The sequence below is a fragment of the Arachis ipaensis genome, chromosome B04 (genome assembly GCF_000816755.2).
Source record: "Arachis ipaensis cultivar K30076 chromosome B04, Araip1.1, whole genome shotgun sequence".
NCBI lineage: Eukaryota > Viridiplantae > Streptophyta > Magnoliopsida > Fabales > Fabaceae > Arachis > Arachis ipaensis.
The window spans coordinates 87925787-87944391 of NC_029788.2; positions in this window are offsets into that span (position 1 = coordinate 87925787).

The window sequence follows — 18605 nt, forward strand, 5'->3', positions numbered from 1 at the left end:
AGTAAATAGTAAATCCTATTCTGGTACGATTGAGAACTTGCAGATGATTAGCCGTGCAGTGACAGCGCACCTGGACCCTTTTCACTAAAAGGAAGGATGGTAGCCATTGACAACTGTGATCCACCAACACACAGCTTGATGACGTGCGTGTCTAAACCTTGTCTGTGGTATTCCGAGTAGGATTCTGGGATTGGATGGCTATGACGAACTTCAAACTCGCGAGTGCTGGGCATAGTGATAGACGCAAAAGGATAGTAAATCCTATTCTGGTACGATTGAGAACTTGCAGATGATTAGCCGTGCAGTGACAGCGCACCTGGACCCTTTTCACTAAAAGGAAGGATGGTAGCCATTGACAACTGTGATCCACCAACACACAGCTTGCCATAGGATGACGTGCGTGCGTGAACAAGAAGACAGAGGAAAGCAGAATTTCAGAAGACAAAGCATCTCCAAAACACCAACATATTCTCCATTACTGTATACAAGTATAATTTGTGTTCTGCCCTTTTTACTTTTTACAATTTAAACTAAAAATTATTTTTGATATTATATCCTGACTAAGAGTTACGAGATAACCATAGCTTGCTTCAAGCCAACAATCTCCATGGGATCGACCCTTACTCACGCTAGACGCTGGGCGTGCCACGCTAGTTCAACTTTCCAGTGAAGCCTAGCCAAGCATAAAGCAAGGGCGTGGCACGCCAGTACAAGTTTCCAGAGGCAAAGAGAAGTGAGAAAGGCAAGGGGCGTGCCACTTGAGTTCGAAGGGGTGGCACGCCAACACAAGAAATCCACTATGGCCTGCCACTTGAGTTCGAAGGCATGGCACGCCAAGGTTGAGAGAGGGACGAGCGTGCCACTTCAAGGATTAGGCGTGGCACGCCAAGCTGGAAATGAAGGGCACGTGACACGCCAGAGAAGCGCCAACCACACGCCAGCTGAGAAGTCATGCTTATTGAGTGTTTTCTTTTCCCTCCAAAATGTAATTTTCCTTTTTTACTTTTGTAATTTTTTTATTTTACTAGGAGTAATATAAATACCCCCAAGAAGTGCTGAAGAAAGGGGGTTAAGCAATCAGTTTTAGATCCACTTTTACACTTCACTTTTGAGTACTTTTTGAGCTATGAGTAGCTAACTTCCCTCTCATTGAGAGAGGGAGCTCTGTTGTATTTGATGGATTGATAATAATGAAATCCTTCTTCTCTTCATCTTCTCTTTGATTTACTAGAAGGAATTTCGTTCTTAATGCTTAGTATTCAATTATCTTGGGAAAGAGATTGAATGCAATTGGGTTTCATGGGAACCTTGGGAAAGGAAACATGAAACCATGCTTGAAATCCCTTCTCACACTAGAGTAAAATCTGGGTTTTGGTGTTTGGATATGTGACATATAATCCTCCCTCTACTTGGACCTATAATGGTGTGCGGTATAATCCGGGACCAAGCATATCTCTCTTCATGAGCAATTAGACCAAGGAATTGGCTATTGATCAAGATCTGAGAGATTGAGTCACCAAGGGATTGGGGCTCAATCAATCATGATTGCCAAGAGGTCAATGAGTTGCATGATTGAAGGGGATATAAGCTAGATTCAATCTAAAGAGATAAAATCTCCCAATCTCAATGAATTTCCCCATTCTTATCTATCCATTTCTTTACTGCTTATTTTTACATTCAGTAATTCCCCATTCCCATTTACATTCAAGTCATTTATGATTCTGCCTTTTACTTTCTGCCATTTATATTTCTACACTTTATTGCTTTTCTTTATATTATAGTCATTTACATTTATGTCATTTACAATTCTGCACTCTACAATCATATTGATCCGCTTGACTAATTCATCAATTGATTAAAACTGCTCGAATTTGCCAATCTCTATGGATACGATCCTACTCCACTGTGGGTTATTACTTGACGATAATTTTGGTGCACTTGCCAAAAGGACTAATTCATCAATTTTGAATGGGGTGTGAATTCCGGTTATCAAGTTTTATGGCGCCGTTGCCGGGGATCAGCTTAAATTTGACAGTGATTAAATCAACTGGAGAGCTAGATTAAGCAATTTAAATTCCTTGTTATTTTATTTTGTTTAGCACCTTTTTATTTTCTTTTATTTTGAGTTCTATTTCTTTCTTCTTTGACTATTTTTATCATCTATATTTCCACTCTTCTAACTGTTTGATTAATTGTATCACTCACACTAACAACCACTCTATCAAGAGTAATTTGCCTTGTTGGTTGTATGACAGGTAGAAGAAGCGGTGCTTCAACTTCCTTTGATTCTGAACCTGAGAGGACCTTCCTTAGATTAAGGAGGGAAGCAGGAAGGAAAAGAGTCGTTGCTACTGAGTCAGAGGAAGAGTATTTTGAAACAAACATGGAGGAGAACATGGAGAACCACCATGAAGAAGAAGCTCACAATGCTAGAGAAGGTCCAGTAAATCATGATGGGTAAGAAAGGAGAGTCTTAGGCTCCTACATCAACCCAAACCCAGGAAATTGTGGCAGCAGCATCCTAAAGCCAACAATTCATGCCAATAATTTTGAGCTGAAACCTCAGCTCATCACACTTGTTCAGAATAATTGCTCATATGGAGGAAGTGCCCAAGAAGACCCTAATCAACATCTCAGCACATTCTTGAGGATATGTGATACTATAAAGTCCAACGGGGTACACCCCGACATCTACAAACTACTCTTGTTCTCTTTCTCACTCAGAGATAACGCAACAAAGTGGTTGGAATCATTCCTCAAGGATAGCTTAACTACATGGGAGGAGGTAGTGAACAGATTCCTTACAAGATTTTACCCCCCACAAAGAATTAATAGGCTGAGAGCTGAGGTGCAAACTTTCAGACAACAAGATGGAGAAACACTTTATGAGGCCTAGGAGAGATTCAAAGATCTGACAAGAAGATGCCCACCAGAAATGTTCAATGAATGGGTACAACTACACATCTTTTATGAAGGACTATCCTATGAAGCAAAGAAGGTTGTGGATCATTCTTCAAGAGGATCACTCAACAAGAAGAAAACCATTGAAGAGGCCATAGATGTCATTGAGATTGTAGCTGAAAATGAGTATTTCTATGCTTCAGAAAGGACTCAAAAGAAGGGAATGCTAGAGCTCAACTCTGTAGATGCTTTGTTAGCTCAGAACAAAGCAATTGTAGCTCAAATAGCAGCTCTAACCAAAAGGATGGAGGCCAACCAAGCCTCAGTCATTCAAGACCAAACTCCTCAACAAGAAGGGAATGCACCAAAATCTGAAGGTGACTGGGAACAAGCCAATTATGTGAACAATTCATCCAGACCACCATATGACCCACACTCTAAGACATACAACCCAGGTTGGAAGAACCACCCAAAGTTTGGGTGGGGAAATCAACAAAATCACAACCAGGACCACAACAAGCCTTATTCATCAAATCAGCATTTTAACCACAACCCCAACCATCAAACAGGGAATCATAGACCCTACCACAACTCACAAAACACATCATACCATAGTAACCAACCCACACACAACAATCTCAATCAGGATACACCATCCTCAACTATGCAACCATGCGAGATCAAGAGAAACTTTGAGACGATGGAAGCTGCAATAGCACAACTGTCCTCACAAATTACAGGAGCAGTCTCCACCCTCATGGACAGACAAGCACAAACTGACAGAAGGATAGATGGTAATCAAGAGGAATACAGGTCAAATCTGAAAAAACAAGGCGCAGCAATCTCAAAGTTAGAAGCACAAGTGGGGATTTTGTCCAAGCAAATCTCACTTCCCACACACACATTTTCTAGTGATACCATGGCTAACCCAAGAGGAGAATGCAAAGCCATTACTCTAAGAAGTGGGAAGGTTGTAGAAGAAGGAACCCCAAGCAAAGACAAGCATGAAGAAGTTGCAGCAAAGCATGAGAACAAGGATGAAGAAGAAATCCCTGCTCCACCTCCACCAAAACCAGTCTTGAAGCCTTATGTGCCAAGGGCACCATACCCACAAAGACTGGGAAAAGATGGGAAGGACGGCCAGTTTTCTAAGTTCCTAGAGATCTTCACGAGGCTCCAAATTAACATACCATTTGCTGAGGCATTAGAATAAATGCCACCCTATGCTAAATTTTTGAAGGAGCTTATAACCAAAAAGAGGAACTGGGAAGCAAAAGAAACTATAATCTTGACTGAAGAATGTAGCGCCATCATACAGAAGAAGCTGCCTCAAAAGCTGAAAGACCCAGGGAGTTTCCAAATTCCCTGCATCATAGGAGACATCACCATTGAGAAAGTTTTGTGTGATTTGGGAGCTAGCATAAATCTAATGTCCCTAACCATGATGAGAAGGATGAAGATTGAAGAAGCCAAGCCAACAAGAATGGCACTCCAATTGGCTGACAGAACATTTAAGTTTCCACATGGGGTGGTGGAAGACTTGCTAGTGAAGGTAGGAGAGTTCATCTTTCCTGCTAATTTCGTTGTGATGGACATGGAAGAAGAGGCCAACACGTCAATTATCTTAGGAAGACCATTCCTAGCTACTGCTGGAGCCATCATCGATGTGCAAAAGGGGGAACTAGTCTTGAGGTTGCATAAAGAGAAAATGGTCTTCAATGTCTTCAAAGCAATGAGTTACCCCAAGGAATCCATAGGAGAATGCATGCTGGTAGACACCATGGAACAAATAGTTCAAGAAATCTTGGAAGAAGAACAATGTGGAGGAACCATTGAGCTGGAACAAGCACCAGATGGAGAATCACCACAAGAAACCATGGGAAACTCAATCATGTCAACCATTACAAGCAACAAAGATGCAGAGCCACCTAAACTAGAGCTGAAATCATTACCACCCAGCTTGAAATATGCATATCTAGGTGCCAACAACACCCAACAAGTAATCATAAATTCAAGTCTGAGTAAGGAACAAGAAGAGGAGCTCATCTAAGTGCTGAGACAACACAAGGATGCCTTAGGCTGGACACTTGCAGATTTATAAGGGATCAGTCCTTCAATGTGTATGCGTAAGATCTTACTTGAAGAAGATGCCAAACCTTCAAGACAACAATAAAGGAGGCTGAACCCAACTATGAATGAAGTGGTTCAAAAAGAAGTGTTGAAATTGTGGCAAGCAAGGGTGATCTACCCCATCTCAGATAGCCCTTGGGTAAGCCCGGTGCAAGCAGTCCCTAAGAAAGGAGGGATCACTGTTGTGGCAAATGAGAAGAATGAATTAATACCCACAAGGACAGTGACCGAATGGCGTATGTGCATTGACTACCGGAAACTCAATGAAGCCACCCGGAAGGACCACTTTTCCTTACCTTTCATGGACCAGATGCTTGAAAGATTGGCAGGACATGAGTACTATTGCTTCCTAGATGGGTATTCGGGCTACAATCAAATTGTTGTAGACCCCAAGGATCAGGAAAAAGCTTCATTTACTTGTCCATATGGTGTCTTTGCTTATAGGAGAATGCCCTTTGGATTGTGCAATGCACCTGCAACATTCCAAAGGTGCATGCTCTCCATTTTTTCAAACATGATTGAGAAGTTCATAGAAGTATTCATGGATTACTTCTCTGTATTTGGGAACTCATATTCTGATTGCCTATACCAGCTTGTCCTTGTGTTAAAAAGGTGTTAAGAAACCAACCTGGTTTTAAACTGGGAGAAGTACTATTTTATGGTGACTGAAGGGGTGGTTCTTGGTCACAAGATTTCAAAAGATGGCATAGAAGTGGACAAGGCAAAAGTGAAAGTAATTGAAAAATTACCTCCACCTTGCAATGTCAAAGCAATTAGAAGTTTTTTGGGACACGCTGGGTTCTATAGCAGGTTTATCAAAGATTTTTCAAAGATTGCAAAACCCCTTAGCAACCTGCTTGTCTCAAATACTCCCTTTGTTTTTGATAGAGAGTGCATGGTAGCCTTTGATGAACTTAAGAAGAAACTCTCCTCTGCACCTATTATAGCACCACCAAGCTGGGATCTTCCCTTTGAACTAATGTGTGATGCATCTGATTTTGCTATTGGTGCTGTTCTAGGACAGAGGAAAGACAAGCTAGTACATGTTATTTACTATGCTAGCAAGGTTCTTAATGAGAATCAAAGGAACTATACCACCACGGAGAAAGAACTTTTAGCCATAGTTTTTGCTTTTGACAAGTTTAGATCATATCTTATTGGCTCAAAAGTAATTGTGTTCACTGATCATGCAGCACTTAAATACTTGCTTACCAAACAAGAATCTAAGCCCAGACTAATAAGGTGGATTTTGCTGCTCCAATAATTTGATATTGAGATTAAAGATAGGAGCGGAGCAAAGAACAAGGTAGTTGACCACCTCTCAAGGATCCCACAAGAAGAAGAGATGCAGCAAGTAGCAGTCAATGAAAGCTTCCCTGATGAACAATTGATGATGATTCGAGTAGCTCCTTGGTTTGCAGACATAGCTAACTTCAAGGCTATTGGGGAACTACCAACCAACATCAATAGGCACATGAGGAGGAAGCTAATTAAGGATGCTAAACACTACATCTGGGACAATTCTTATTTGTTCAAAAAGTGTGCTGATGGAATCCTAAGAAGGTGTATATCCCATGAGGAAGGTGGTGTGCGAAATCGTGATCATTCCATTCCTTGGTAACGGCGCTAAAAACTTAATACGCACGTTCATGATCTTATATCTATTTCACAACTTCGTACAACTAACCAGCAAGTGCACTGGGTCGTCCAAGTAATAAATCTTACGTGAGTAAGGGTCGATCCCACGGAGATTGTCGGCTTGAAGCAAGCTATGGTCACCTTGTAATTCTCAGTCAGGCGGATTAAATTGTATTAAGAAATTATAGTGGATGAAAATTAAATAAAATATAAAATAGGATAGTGGTACTTATGTAATTCATTGGTGAGAATTTCAGATAAGCGTATAGAGATGCTTCCGTTCCTCTGATCTCTGCTTTCCTGCTGTCTTCATCCAATCAATCCTATTCCTTTCCATGGCAAGCTTTATGTAGGGCATCACCGTTGTCAATTGCTACATCCCATCCCCCTGTGAAAATGGTCCAATGCGCTATCACTTCATGGCTAATCATCTGTCAGTTCTCGATCATACTGGAATAGGATTTACTATCCTTTTGCGTCTGTCACTACGCCCAGCACTCGCGAGTTTGAAGCTCGTCATAGCCATCCCTTTCCAAATCCTACTCGGAATACCACAGACAAGGTTTAGACTTTCCGGATCTCAGGAATGGCCATCCATGGGTTTTAACTTATACCACGAAGACACTAATAACTCGGACTCAGTCCCCTGTATTAGATATCCAAGAGATATCCATTCAATCTAAGGTAGAACAGAAGTGGTTGTCAAGCACGCGTTCATAAGTTGCGAATGATGATGACTGTCACGATCATCACATCCATCATATTGAAGTACAAATGAATATCTTAGAAGCGGAATAAGTTGAATTGAAAAGAAAAATAGTAGTACTTTGCATTAATCTTTGAGGAACAGCAGAGCTCCACACATTAATCTATGGTGTGTAGAAACTCTACCATTGAAAAATACATAAGTGATAAGGTCAAGGCATGGCCAAATGGCCAGCCCCCAAACGTGATCAAAGGATCAAAAGATAATCCAAAGATGTAAATACAATAGTAAAAAGTCCTATTTATACTAAACTAGTTACTAGGGTTTACAGAAATAAGTAAATGATGCAGAAATCCACTTCCGGGGCCCACTTAGTGTGTGCTTGGGCTGAGCTTGAAGTTTACACATGGAGAGGTCATTCTTGGAGTTAAACGCCAGTTTGTAACGTGTTTCTAGCGTTGAACTCCACTTTGCAACCTGTTTCTAGCGTTTGACTCCAGAATGCAGCATGGAACTGGCGTTGAACACCAGTTTACATCATCTAAACTCAGGCAAAGTATGAACTATTATAAATTTCTGGAAAGCCCTGGATGTCTACTTTCCAACTCAATTAGAAGCGCGTCATTTGGAGTTCTGTAGCTCGAGAAAATCCACTTTGAGTGCAGGGAGGTCAGAATCCAACAGCATATGCAGTCCTTCTTTAACCTCTGAATCTGATTTTTGCTCAGGTCCCTCAATTTCAGCCAGAAAATACCTGAAATCACAGAAAAATACACAAACTCATAGTAAAGTCCAAAAATGTGAATTTTAATTAAAAACTAATAAAAATATACTAAAAACTAACTAAATCATACTGAAAACTATGTAAAAATAATGCCAAAAAGCGTATAAATTATCCGCTCATCAGAAGGGCAGGAAGTATTATGGCAGTGCCATGGATCTGCATATGGAGGTCACTTCAGTGGAGAAAGGACAGCAGCAAAAGTGCTTCAATCTGGATTTTACTGGCCAACAATGTTTAAGGATGCCAAGGAAATGGTGTCAAGGTGTGATGAATGCCAAAGAGCTGGTAATCAAACCAAGAGAAATGAGATGCCACAGCAATTCATACTAGAGTTGGAGCTATTTGATGTATAGGGGATTGATTTCATAGGACCCTTCCTAACCTCTTACTCTAATAGCTACATATTGGTGGCTGTTGATTATGTTTCAAGGTGGGTAGAAGCCATAGCCACTGTAACAAATGACAACAAGGTTGTGATAAGCTTCTTGAGAAGGAACATTTTCAGTAGATTTGGAGTTTCCAGAGCTCTCATTAGTGATGGAGGGACACACTTCTGCAATAAACAATTCGAGACACTCCTTCTCAGATATGGAGTAAAGCACAAAGTGGCAACTCCATACCACCCACAGACCAACGGACAAGCTGAAACTTCTAAGAGAGAGCTAAAAAGAATCCTTGAAAAAACTATTAGAAGCTCAAGAAAGGATTGGTCTAAGAAGCTGGATGATGCACTATGTGCCTACAGGACAGCCTATAAGACTCCCATTGGGATGTCTCCATACCAACTAGTATATGGCAAGGCTTGTCACTTACCAGTTGAACTTGAGCATAGAGCATTTTGGACTCTAAAAATGTTAAGCTATGATGAGCAAGCTACTGGAGAAAAGAGATTAATGCAACTCAATGAGTTGGAGGAGTTTAGGAATCAAGCATATAAGAATGCAAAAATCTACAAGGAGAATATAAAAAGGTGGCATGACCAAAAGATAGCAAGAAGGGAGTTCACTGAGGGACAGAAGGTGTTACTCTATAACTCAAGACTCAAGTTCTTCCCTGGAAAACTAAAGTCTAGATGGTCAGGACCTTTCACCATACTCAAGGTGTTTCCCTATGGTCATGTGGAGCTCATAGAAGACAAGACTCAGAGAACTTTTACTGTCAATGGCCATAGACTCAAACACTACTTGGGAGGCTCCTTAGAGGAGCAGGGAGTGAGCTACAAGCTCAGCTGAAGATGAAGGAATGTCAAGCTAATGATAATAAAGAAGCGCTAGTTGGGAGGTACCCCAACACTTTATCCTTTTGGATTTAGTTACTTTTCTTAGAAGTAGTTTAAAAATTTGTTACATTAGGTAGTTTAATTTTCAATCTCCCATTTATCTTACATTACCATATTAGGATTAGTTTACAATTGCAGATTAGAAAGTTAATTTTAGCTTTGGTAGCTAGATTTTCCTTATATTTTTTCCCGGAATTGCAACTTGATGAAGGCATAGATCATGATGAGTGAATGGGCTAAGGACTAGCTAAATTGCTAAGTTTGGTGTGGCCTCTCACCAACTTAATCTAGGCGTACAAACAATTTATATCTTCATTTGAAGAGTAAGCCCAAGGATTAAGTTTGGTGTGGCCACCACCAAGAATCATCTAGTAGCCCAAGTCACCCAGTTTGAAAGCAATTAATGCTTTGGGTAAGAATATAAATGTGGTTTAATGAGTTCAGAAGAATTGGAATCAAAAGAAAATGAAAAGATTGATGTTATTCCAGTCTTATGAACACATTAAATACACAATGATAAAACCAATTTATTAAGATGCCAAAGAATTAAGTTTGGTGTCCCAAGGGACACCCATCAGTTGCAATCCAATTCACTCTTGATGAGAAGGAATGTGAAAGGGGTTTTTTGTCATTACTAATGGGTTCAGTTTCATATTCAGGAGAGAAGATAGGGCCCACATGGTAAACAACTCACAAAGCAAGGAAGTCAAAGTGTACTTACACTTTAGAACTCAACACACGCAGAAGACACAGTGAGAAAAGAGTTGGCGCCTCTTCCCACTCTAGGCGCCACTCCCCAAGTGGGAAAACATTTACCCCTTTTTATTTCCCACCATTCCCACCACAACATTCACCCATTATTAAAGCCTCACTTCACCATCTCCTATTCCACTTCAACAACCCTAATCACACATGAAGAGCATACAGCCCTCACCTTCCTTTCTCTGTTCATCTTTTACCATCTCTTTCCATACTTTCTTTCTTTCTTTTTTTCCTTGATTGGGACAATCAAGTCCTAAGTTTGGTGTTGGAGCAAAACCTTGTTTTGCTTGCTCTTTCTTGCAACCCCCATTTCACTCTCAAACACACTCTCTCAATCTTATGGCACCACCAAAAAGCTCATCCTCAAAGAAAAGAAAAGTCAAGGAACCAACCTCTGGATCCTCAAGTTCCTTCAATGACTACAAGTTCCTCTCCGTATTCAACCAAAATCAATTCTATGGTTGGGTGAGTGAGAGGGAGATCATTCCAGAAGTTGGGTTCCAATTAGGGAGGAACGAGCACATTGAAATCAACATTGAGATCAACAATAGAGGTTGGTCACTTCTATGCAACCCACCAAGGAAAGTGGTAGAGAGCTTGGTGAGGGAATTCTATGCCAACGCAGTGCCTCAACCAGGGCAACAATATGGCTACATTAGCTATGTAAGGGGGAAGTCTATTGACTACAGTCCCTCTAGCATAGAAAGAATGCTAATGGTGAAGAGGACAAGCTCCACTCGGAGCTATGAAGAAAGAATGAAGCAGCAAGACCCTGGGTTTGATGAGATCCCGAATGAGATTTATGTGATGCATGTGCGTTGGATCAATGACAAGGATGAAATACCCAATCAATTGAGGAGAAGAGATTTGAGCCTCCAAGCTAGAGGGTGGCTAGAATTTGTGAGGAGGTCCCTAATCCCCACCTCCAACACTTCAGAGGTGACCAAGGAGAGAGCTGTACTCATCTACAGCATTAGGAAAGGAGAGAACATCAATGTGGGGGAGATAATTGCCAACAACAGCAACAAAGTACTGAAAAGCACCCGTGACAACACAAAGTTGGTGTTCCCCAGCATTATACAGAGGCTATATGATGAGGCTGGAGTTAAAAAGATCATTGATGAAGTGCTTGTGAAGCAAGACAAATTCATAACTGCCAAAAAGATGGCCAAGGTGGTGGCTGTTCAACCACTCCACAGGGCCAGAGAACGAAGAGCTCATGCCCATGAACAACAACAATAACAAGAAGAAGAGGAGGCAGAAGAGCAACCTTAATTCCTGGCACTTCAACCACCACCACAATACCAATATCAGCAATTTCCAGAGGGATTCAATTGGGAGCAATTGCAAGGAGATGTACACCAAATGAAGGGCGATCTACACGACTACACCACTTGAGGGAAGATGTCAATCAACTCAAGGAAACTCAACAACAACAATGGAGCCAAGTCAACCAAAACATTCAACAACTCCAAGGGAATTGGGAGCATATGAGGAAGGAGCAGCAAGAACAATTTGACTGGGGAGAGGTGCGAAGTGCACTGGACAAAATAGCAGAGCAAGGCAAATGGCAACAGAGGAACTTGGCTGAATTCAGACATCTCTATGATGCCAGAACCATATCCAGGAGGCAGTATGACATCAACACACAAGCGAAGCTGAATCACTTGTGTAACACCATAGCCGCTCTAAACCTAGGATACCCAACCTTCATGCAAGGAATGGAAGAGCTAAGTGCAAGACAAGAGGAAATCCTAGCCAAACATAAGGAGGATGAAAGGAATTATATGAGAAGGGCAAGATTTTGGAAGCCCAAGGATGCCAAAGCACAAGAGGGTTCCTCCAAGCCAGATGAAGGTGGCTCTTCCCCTTCCAAGAAGAAGGACAAAGGGAAGGGGCCAATGAACTAAAGATGAAGCTGCTCAAGGTTGTTAAGTCCCATGGTTGACACTTTTCAACTTCTGAAATCTTGTTTAAGTTTTTGCTTTATTTACTTTTTGAATAAATAGTCATGCTAGGATAGTTTATGCTTTATGCTTAGTTTTAATTCCTGTTTGAAGTCTTTATGAGTTTTTTTTTCAAGAAAGAAAATGCCATGTATTTCAAGTCTTCATTTCAACATAAATAAAAGTAGAGTTTGTCCCCATAAGAGTCACTGTGAGTTGTGCAAAAACAATGAGAGAGACCAAGGCCAAGATGGATTATCAAACAAACTAAGAAATAAGAAACTAAGTGTAGAACATTGGATGAACTAAAAAAAAATGAGTCATGGAAGAGCAACTAGTCCTAGAAGGTATAACCAGGGAAGGCCAAAGGGTGTTCCTTGAATATCCATAGAACCAAGAGGTAGTAAGCAATAAAGACCCAAGGCTCTGAGCATCAACTACTGGGATAGAAAAAGAAACATTAAAAAGATCAAAAAAGAATTAAAGATCTTAGTAGATGCTTGTGGTGAAGATATGTCAAGAAGAGACCTGGGTAAGTAAATTCTTAGGGGTGTCTCAACACCTAGTACCCTAAAACCAACTGGTTTGGGAGTGCTAATTGAAAGCTTAAATAAAGGGTTGTCTTGAGACAAAACACTTAGAGTCGTGGTCAAGAAAGCAAAACAACCCGTACTACTTCAAGGTGACAATCAATAGAAAGGACACCTAAGGCCTATACCTGAAAGAACCCTCAAGGATCCAAGAGCTTCCCATGACATTAAAACATTCATACATGTGTTGAACACTTAGTCTTACTCTTAGTTGTATTGCAATCACTCAAAGTCAAGGCCTCAAGTTATAAAGGTTTACTCACATTGATTTGCTTGGGACAAGCAAAACTTAAGTTTGGTGTTGTGATGACTTGCATCATCTACCCTTCTTTCTTGCATAAAGAAAACCATAAAAGAGCATAAATCTCATTTGATCAGTACAATTCATGCATTATTTGATGAATATTATGGTACACCACTTTGAGATGAGTTGTGCTAAATTTCAGGTGAGAAAAGCATCAAAAATTGGGTAGAAGACAAACCAGGAGCTGGGCGTGGCACGCCAGTACTAAATTCCAAAGAAGAAGTCCAAGCATGCATGTGGGCGTGGCACGCCAGAGACTGGGCGTGGCACGCTAATACAAAATTCCAGAGAGCTACAATAGAGGACACAAAAGGGGCGTGGCACGCCTGTCCCATCAATTACTATGGGCGTGCCACTTGAGCAAAAGGGGCGTGGCACGCCAACTCACTATTCCAAGAAGAACCTTCACTATGGCGTGCCACCTGGTGTCGAAGGCATGGCACGCCAGCCCCAAGAAGTCACTTGGGCGTGCCACTTGAGAACCCAGGCGTGGCAGGCCAAGCTTGAAGAGTTATGATAAACCCTTATTTTATGACATACATTGTGCTCAATTCAAGGGATTTATTCAATCCTTCACCCACTTATTCATGTAAATTGCATGGTTTTACTTTCCCTTCCTTATTATGTGATATATGTAAAATACATGTTTCCTATGCTTTGAAATTATTTATTTTAATTACCCTTTATTACCATTCGATGCCATGACTTGTGTGTTGAGAAGTTTCAGATCTTTTAAGGCAAGAATGAGTTAAAGGATGGAAAGGAAACATACAAAAATGGAAGGAAAGCACAAAATAGAGTTTTTGAAGAAACTGGCAGCGACGCGAATGCATGGACGACGCGGCCGCATGCCCAGCGCGAAAAGGCAGCGACGCGAACGCGTGACTGACGTGGACGCGCGCTTTAAGCAGAACACAGATGACGCGGACGCATGACCGAAGTGAATGCGTGACAAGGAAAACTCCAGATGACACGACCGCGTGACCCACGTGGACGCGTGACAGACGCCACGCACCAAAAATTACAGAAAATGCTCACAGCGATTTCTGAAGCCTTTTTGGCCCAGATCCAAGTCCAGAAAGCACAGATTAGATGTTATAAAGTGGGGGAATGCATCCATTCATTAGCATGTATTGAATTATTCACTTTTCATAGTTTAGATGTAGTTTTTAGTGAGAGAGGTTCTCTCCTCTCTCTTAGGTTTTAGGATTAGAATTTCTTATTATTTCAAGTTAGTATTCCAACTCTTGATCATGTTCAATATTATTCCCTTTTTAATTACTTTGACAATTTAATTTATGAACTCTTCCATGTTACATATGATTCTCTTAATTGATGTTATTTGAGGTATTTCAGTTTATGATTGCTTTTTTTTATTTATGTTACTGCTACTTCCAATCTGAAGACATTTTTATTCGAGTAAGTTTACTTTTCCCTTTTTGGCTTTGGTTAAGTAACTGGTAACTCATGAGTTGTCAAACTCATCGTGATTGATAATTGTTATTTTTGCTAATCAAATCGAATTCTAATAACTCTAGTCTTTCCTTAGGAATTGACTAGGACCTGAGGATCAAACTGATTAGTCCACTTGACTTTCCTTTGTTTAGTAAAGGTCAACTAAGTGGGATTAAACTCAATTCTCATCACCATTGATAAGGATAACTAGGACAGGACTTCTGAATTATCATACCTTGCCAAGAGTTTATTTTATAGTTATTTATTTATTTTACTTGTCATTTAATTTACTTGTTCCTTACTTTTAAAACCCCCAATTTACAAAACTCATAACCAATAATAAGAACATACTTCCCTGCAGTTCCTTGAGAAGACGACCCAAGGTTTAAATGCTTTGGTTATCAATTTATTTAGGGGTTTGTTACTTGTGACAACCAAAACGTTTGCACGAAGGGATTTCTGTTGGTTTAGAAAATTCTTTACTAGCAAAAATCCCAACGTCAAGTTCACAAATCCATGAGCGTGCCACTTGAGCAGCATGGCGTGGCACGCTGGTACAACAATCCAGAGAAGGGGCTGAAGGCAATTGAAGACTGGGCGTGCCACTTGAGCAACCAGGCGTGGCATGCCAATGCACAAAGGACCAAAAGCAAAGACTGGGCGTGCCACTTGGTATCGAAGGCGTGGCACGCCAACCTTAGCATTTCACTATGGCGTGCCACTTGAAGACTGAGGCGTGGCACGCCAACTACTGGAACCAAGACAACATCATGGGCGTGGCACGCCAGCCTTTAGGCGTGGCACGCTGGTATAAGTTTCCAGAGAGGATGAAGGAGGCCAATTACATGGGGCGTGCCACTTGGTATCGAAGGCGTGGCACGCCACTCATCATTCTTCACTTGGGCGTGCCACTTGAGCAACCAGGCGTGGCACGCCAGTGTCATTCAGAGTGAAGCATTGCGGCGTGCCACTTAAGTTTGTGGCGTGGCACGCCAAACAGAGGAACCACTCACTCACAAAAGGGGCGTGGCACGCCAGACCCTGGGCGTGCCACGCTAGTTCAACTTTCCAGAGAAGCCTAGCCGAGCATAAAGCAAGGGCGTGGAACGCCAGACCTTGGGCGTGGCATGGCAGTACAAGTTTTCAGAGGCAAAGAGAAGTAAGAAAGGAAAGGGGCGTGCCACTTGAGTTCGAAGGCGTGGCACGCCAACACAAGAAATCCACTATGGCGTGGCACGCCAAGGTTGAGAGAGGGACGAGCGTGCCACTTGAAGGATTAGGCGTGGCACGCCAAGCTGGAAATGAAGGGCACGTGACACGCCAGAGAAGCGCCAGCCACACGCCAGCTGAGAAGTCATGCTTATTGAGTGTTTTCTTTTCCCTCCAAAATGTAATGTTCCTTTTTCACTTTTGTAATTCTTTTATTTTACTAGGAGTAGTATAAATACCCCCAAGGAGTACTGAAGAAAGGGGGTTAAGCAGTCAGTTTTAGATCCACTTTTACACTTCACTTTTGAGTACTTTTTGAGCTATGAGTAGCTAACTTCCCTCTCATTGAGAGAGGGAGCTCTGTTGTATTTGATGGATTGATAATAGTGAAATCCTTCTTCTCTTCATCTTCTCTTTGATTTGCTAGAAGGAATTTTGTTCTTAATGCTTAGTATTCAATTATCTTGGGAAAGAGATTGAATGCAATTGGGTTTCATGGGAACCTTGGGAAAGGAAACATGAAACCATGCTTGAAATCCCTTCTCACACTAGAGTAGAATCTGGGTTTTGGTGTTTGGATATGTGACATATAATCCTCCCTCTACTTGGACGTATAATGGTGTGTGGTATAATCAGGGACCAAGCATATCTCTCTTCATGAGCAATTAGACCAAGGAATTGGCTATTGATCAAGATCTGAGAGATTGAGTCACCAAGGGATTGGGGCTCAATCAATCATGATTGCCAAGAGGTCAATAAGTTGCATAATTGAAGGGGATATAAGCTAGTTTCAATCTAAAGAGACAACATCTTTTAATCTCAATGAATTTTCCCATTCATATCTATCCATTTCTTTACTGCTTATTTTTACATTCAGCAATTCTCCATTCCTATTTACATTCAAGTCATTTATAATTCTGCCTTTTACTTTCTGCCATTTATATTTCTGCACTTTATTGCTTTTCTTTATATTCTAGTCATTTACATTTATGTCATTTACAATTTTGCACTCTATAATCATATTGATCCGCTTGACTAATTCATCAATTGATTAAAACTGCGCGAATTTGCCAATCTCTATGATACGATCCCACTCCACTGTAGGTTATTACTTGACGATAATTTTGGTGCGCTTGCAAAAAGGACTAATTCACCAATTTTGAATGGGGTGTGAATTCTGGTTATCAAGAGCGCAGCACTCATGACTTGTGTTCTTGGCCCTTTGTAGCGTGCCAAGCTTGGAGCAGCACCAGGGTAGTGCTCAGCTCTTGGAGAGAGTGCAGCATTGCCCTGTCTTGGCGTGTCTTGTGCGCACCAATTCTCCCTGGGCCGTGTCAATGTTGCTAGCAAGCAAGGAAGGTAGCGCTCAGCTCTCCTTAAGAGCGCAGCATCCATGCTTCCAAGGAGAGGCTGCTGGTTCGAATCTTGCTGGAGGCTTTGTACCCCATTTTCTTGTGAAATAAACAAGGGCAGCGCTTCCCCCCTTGGTGCAAGTCCTTGGTTCGAATCTTGGGAGATGCATCTTGGCCAATTTTTGGTTTATTTTCCTTTGTGAGTAGCACTCCTTCACTCCCCCTTGCTCATGAGTTCGAACCTTGTGGCAAGCATTGGCTAGCTTTTCTCTCTGAATTTATTTTGGATGGAACCCGATAATGCTCTTGGCAAGAGCGGAGCATTATGCTTCTCCCCTTTCTTCCTTGGTTCATTATAATGCTCAGCTCTCAAGGGGAGCGTAGCATCCAAGCCTTGCTTCTTTGGTTCATTATAATGCTCCCTTGGAGAGCATTGAGCTCTTGGAGAGAGCGATGTGGCTTTCCTCCTTCAATGTGCCATGCTTCCTTGTTTCTTTTGCCACACTTTTCTCTTCCTTGGGCCACGCTTCTTAGGCTACGCTTTCTTGTTTTCTTCTTTTCTTTACCTACAAGTAATCAAAACAACCAATCAAAGTATCACCAAATTCACAAGGTTTATAAATCATTTAAAAATCAATTAAATTTAGCTTAAACCTCATGATTTAGTATCAATTAAAGGGTGGTTGATTGATTTAACAAAACCATGCAATTCCACTCCAAACTACTTACTTACAATGCAAGAAAGTGTATAAAACCTAATGAAACAAGTGAAATTTTCTTGAAAAATTAGCATAAGATGACTTGTCATCACCTACTACGTCTTTTCGAGCACTCACGAGTCCTCCTTCACTGCAGACATGGCTGTTATCCTTTGGTGTATACTTACAGACTAGCCTCTCAACTTACCAAGACACATCCAGCATGATGGGACATGTACAGATTGTGGGTAACCTACCCTTCCCCACCCTGGTTTCAGATCTAGTCTCAGCAGCTGGAGTCTCCTACAGAGCTGGGGACACCAAAGCCATGATTCCGCGGGATGATCAGATTGTCCCCAACGGGAAGTACATCAGACCTCCAGCAGCAACTACTAGCCGGCCTGCAGACCCGGCCGGAGATATTCCTTCTCCTTCCACATCACAAGCTCCTTAAATAAATCAACTGCTCCTTCAGATACTTGAAAGGTTGAACCGGCTTGACTGGCAAGCAAAGTGAAAGGAGCACCATAACAAGCTCCGATTTACATACCTCAAAGAGCTGATTGTTGGCAACCAACCACCTGAAGAAGACTCAGACACTCCGGACTCCACTTCATCTACCAGCACAGGAAGCCATGCCAATCCTAACTGTGGAGATACTACTACCAGCCCCCCTTTGTTCCTGGCTGATGGCACCGAGGACGGTGCAAAGCTTTAAGTGTGGGGAGGTCGGTCAGTTCCTGACTTCCGGAGGTAATTTTTCTTTTTCTTAACACCAATAGGTTATTTTTCTTTTATTAGGATAGGATTGATTGCATAGTAATAGGTTTTTGCATGCATGTTCTATTTGG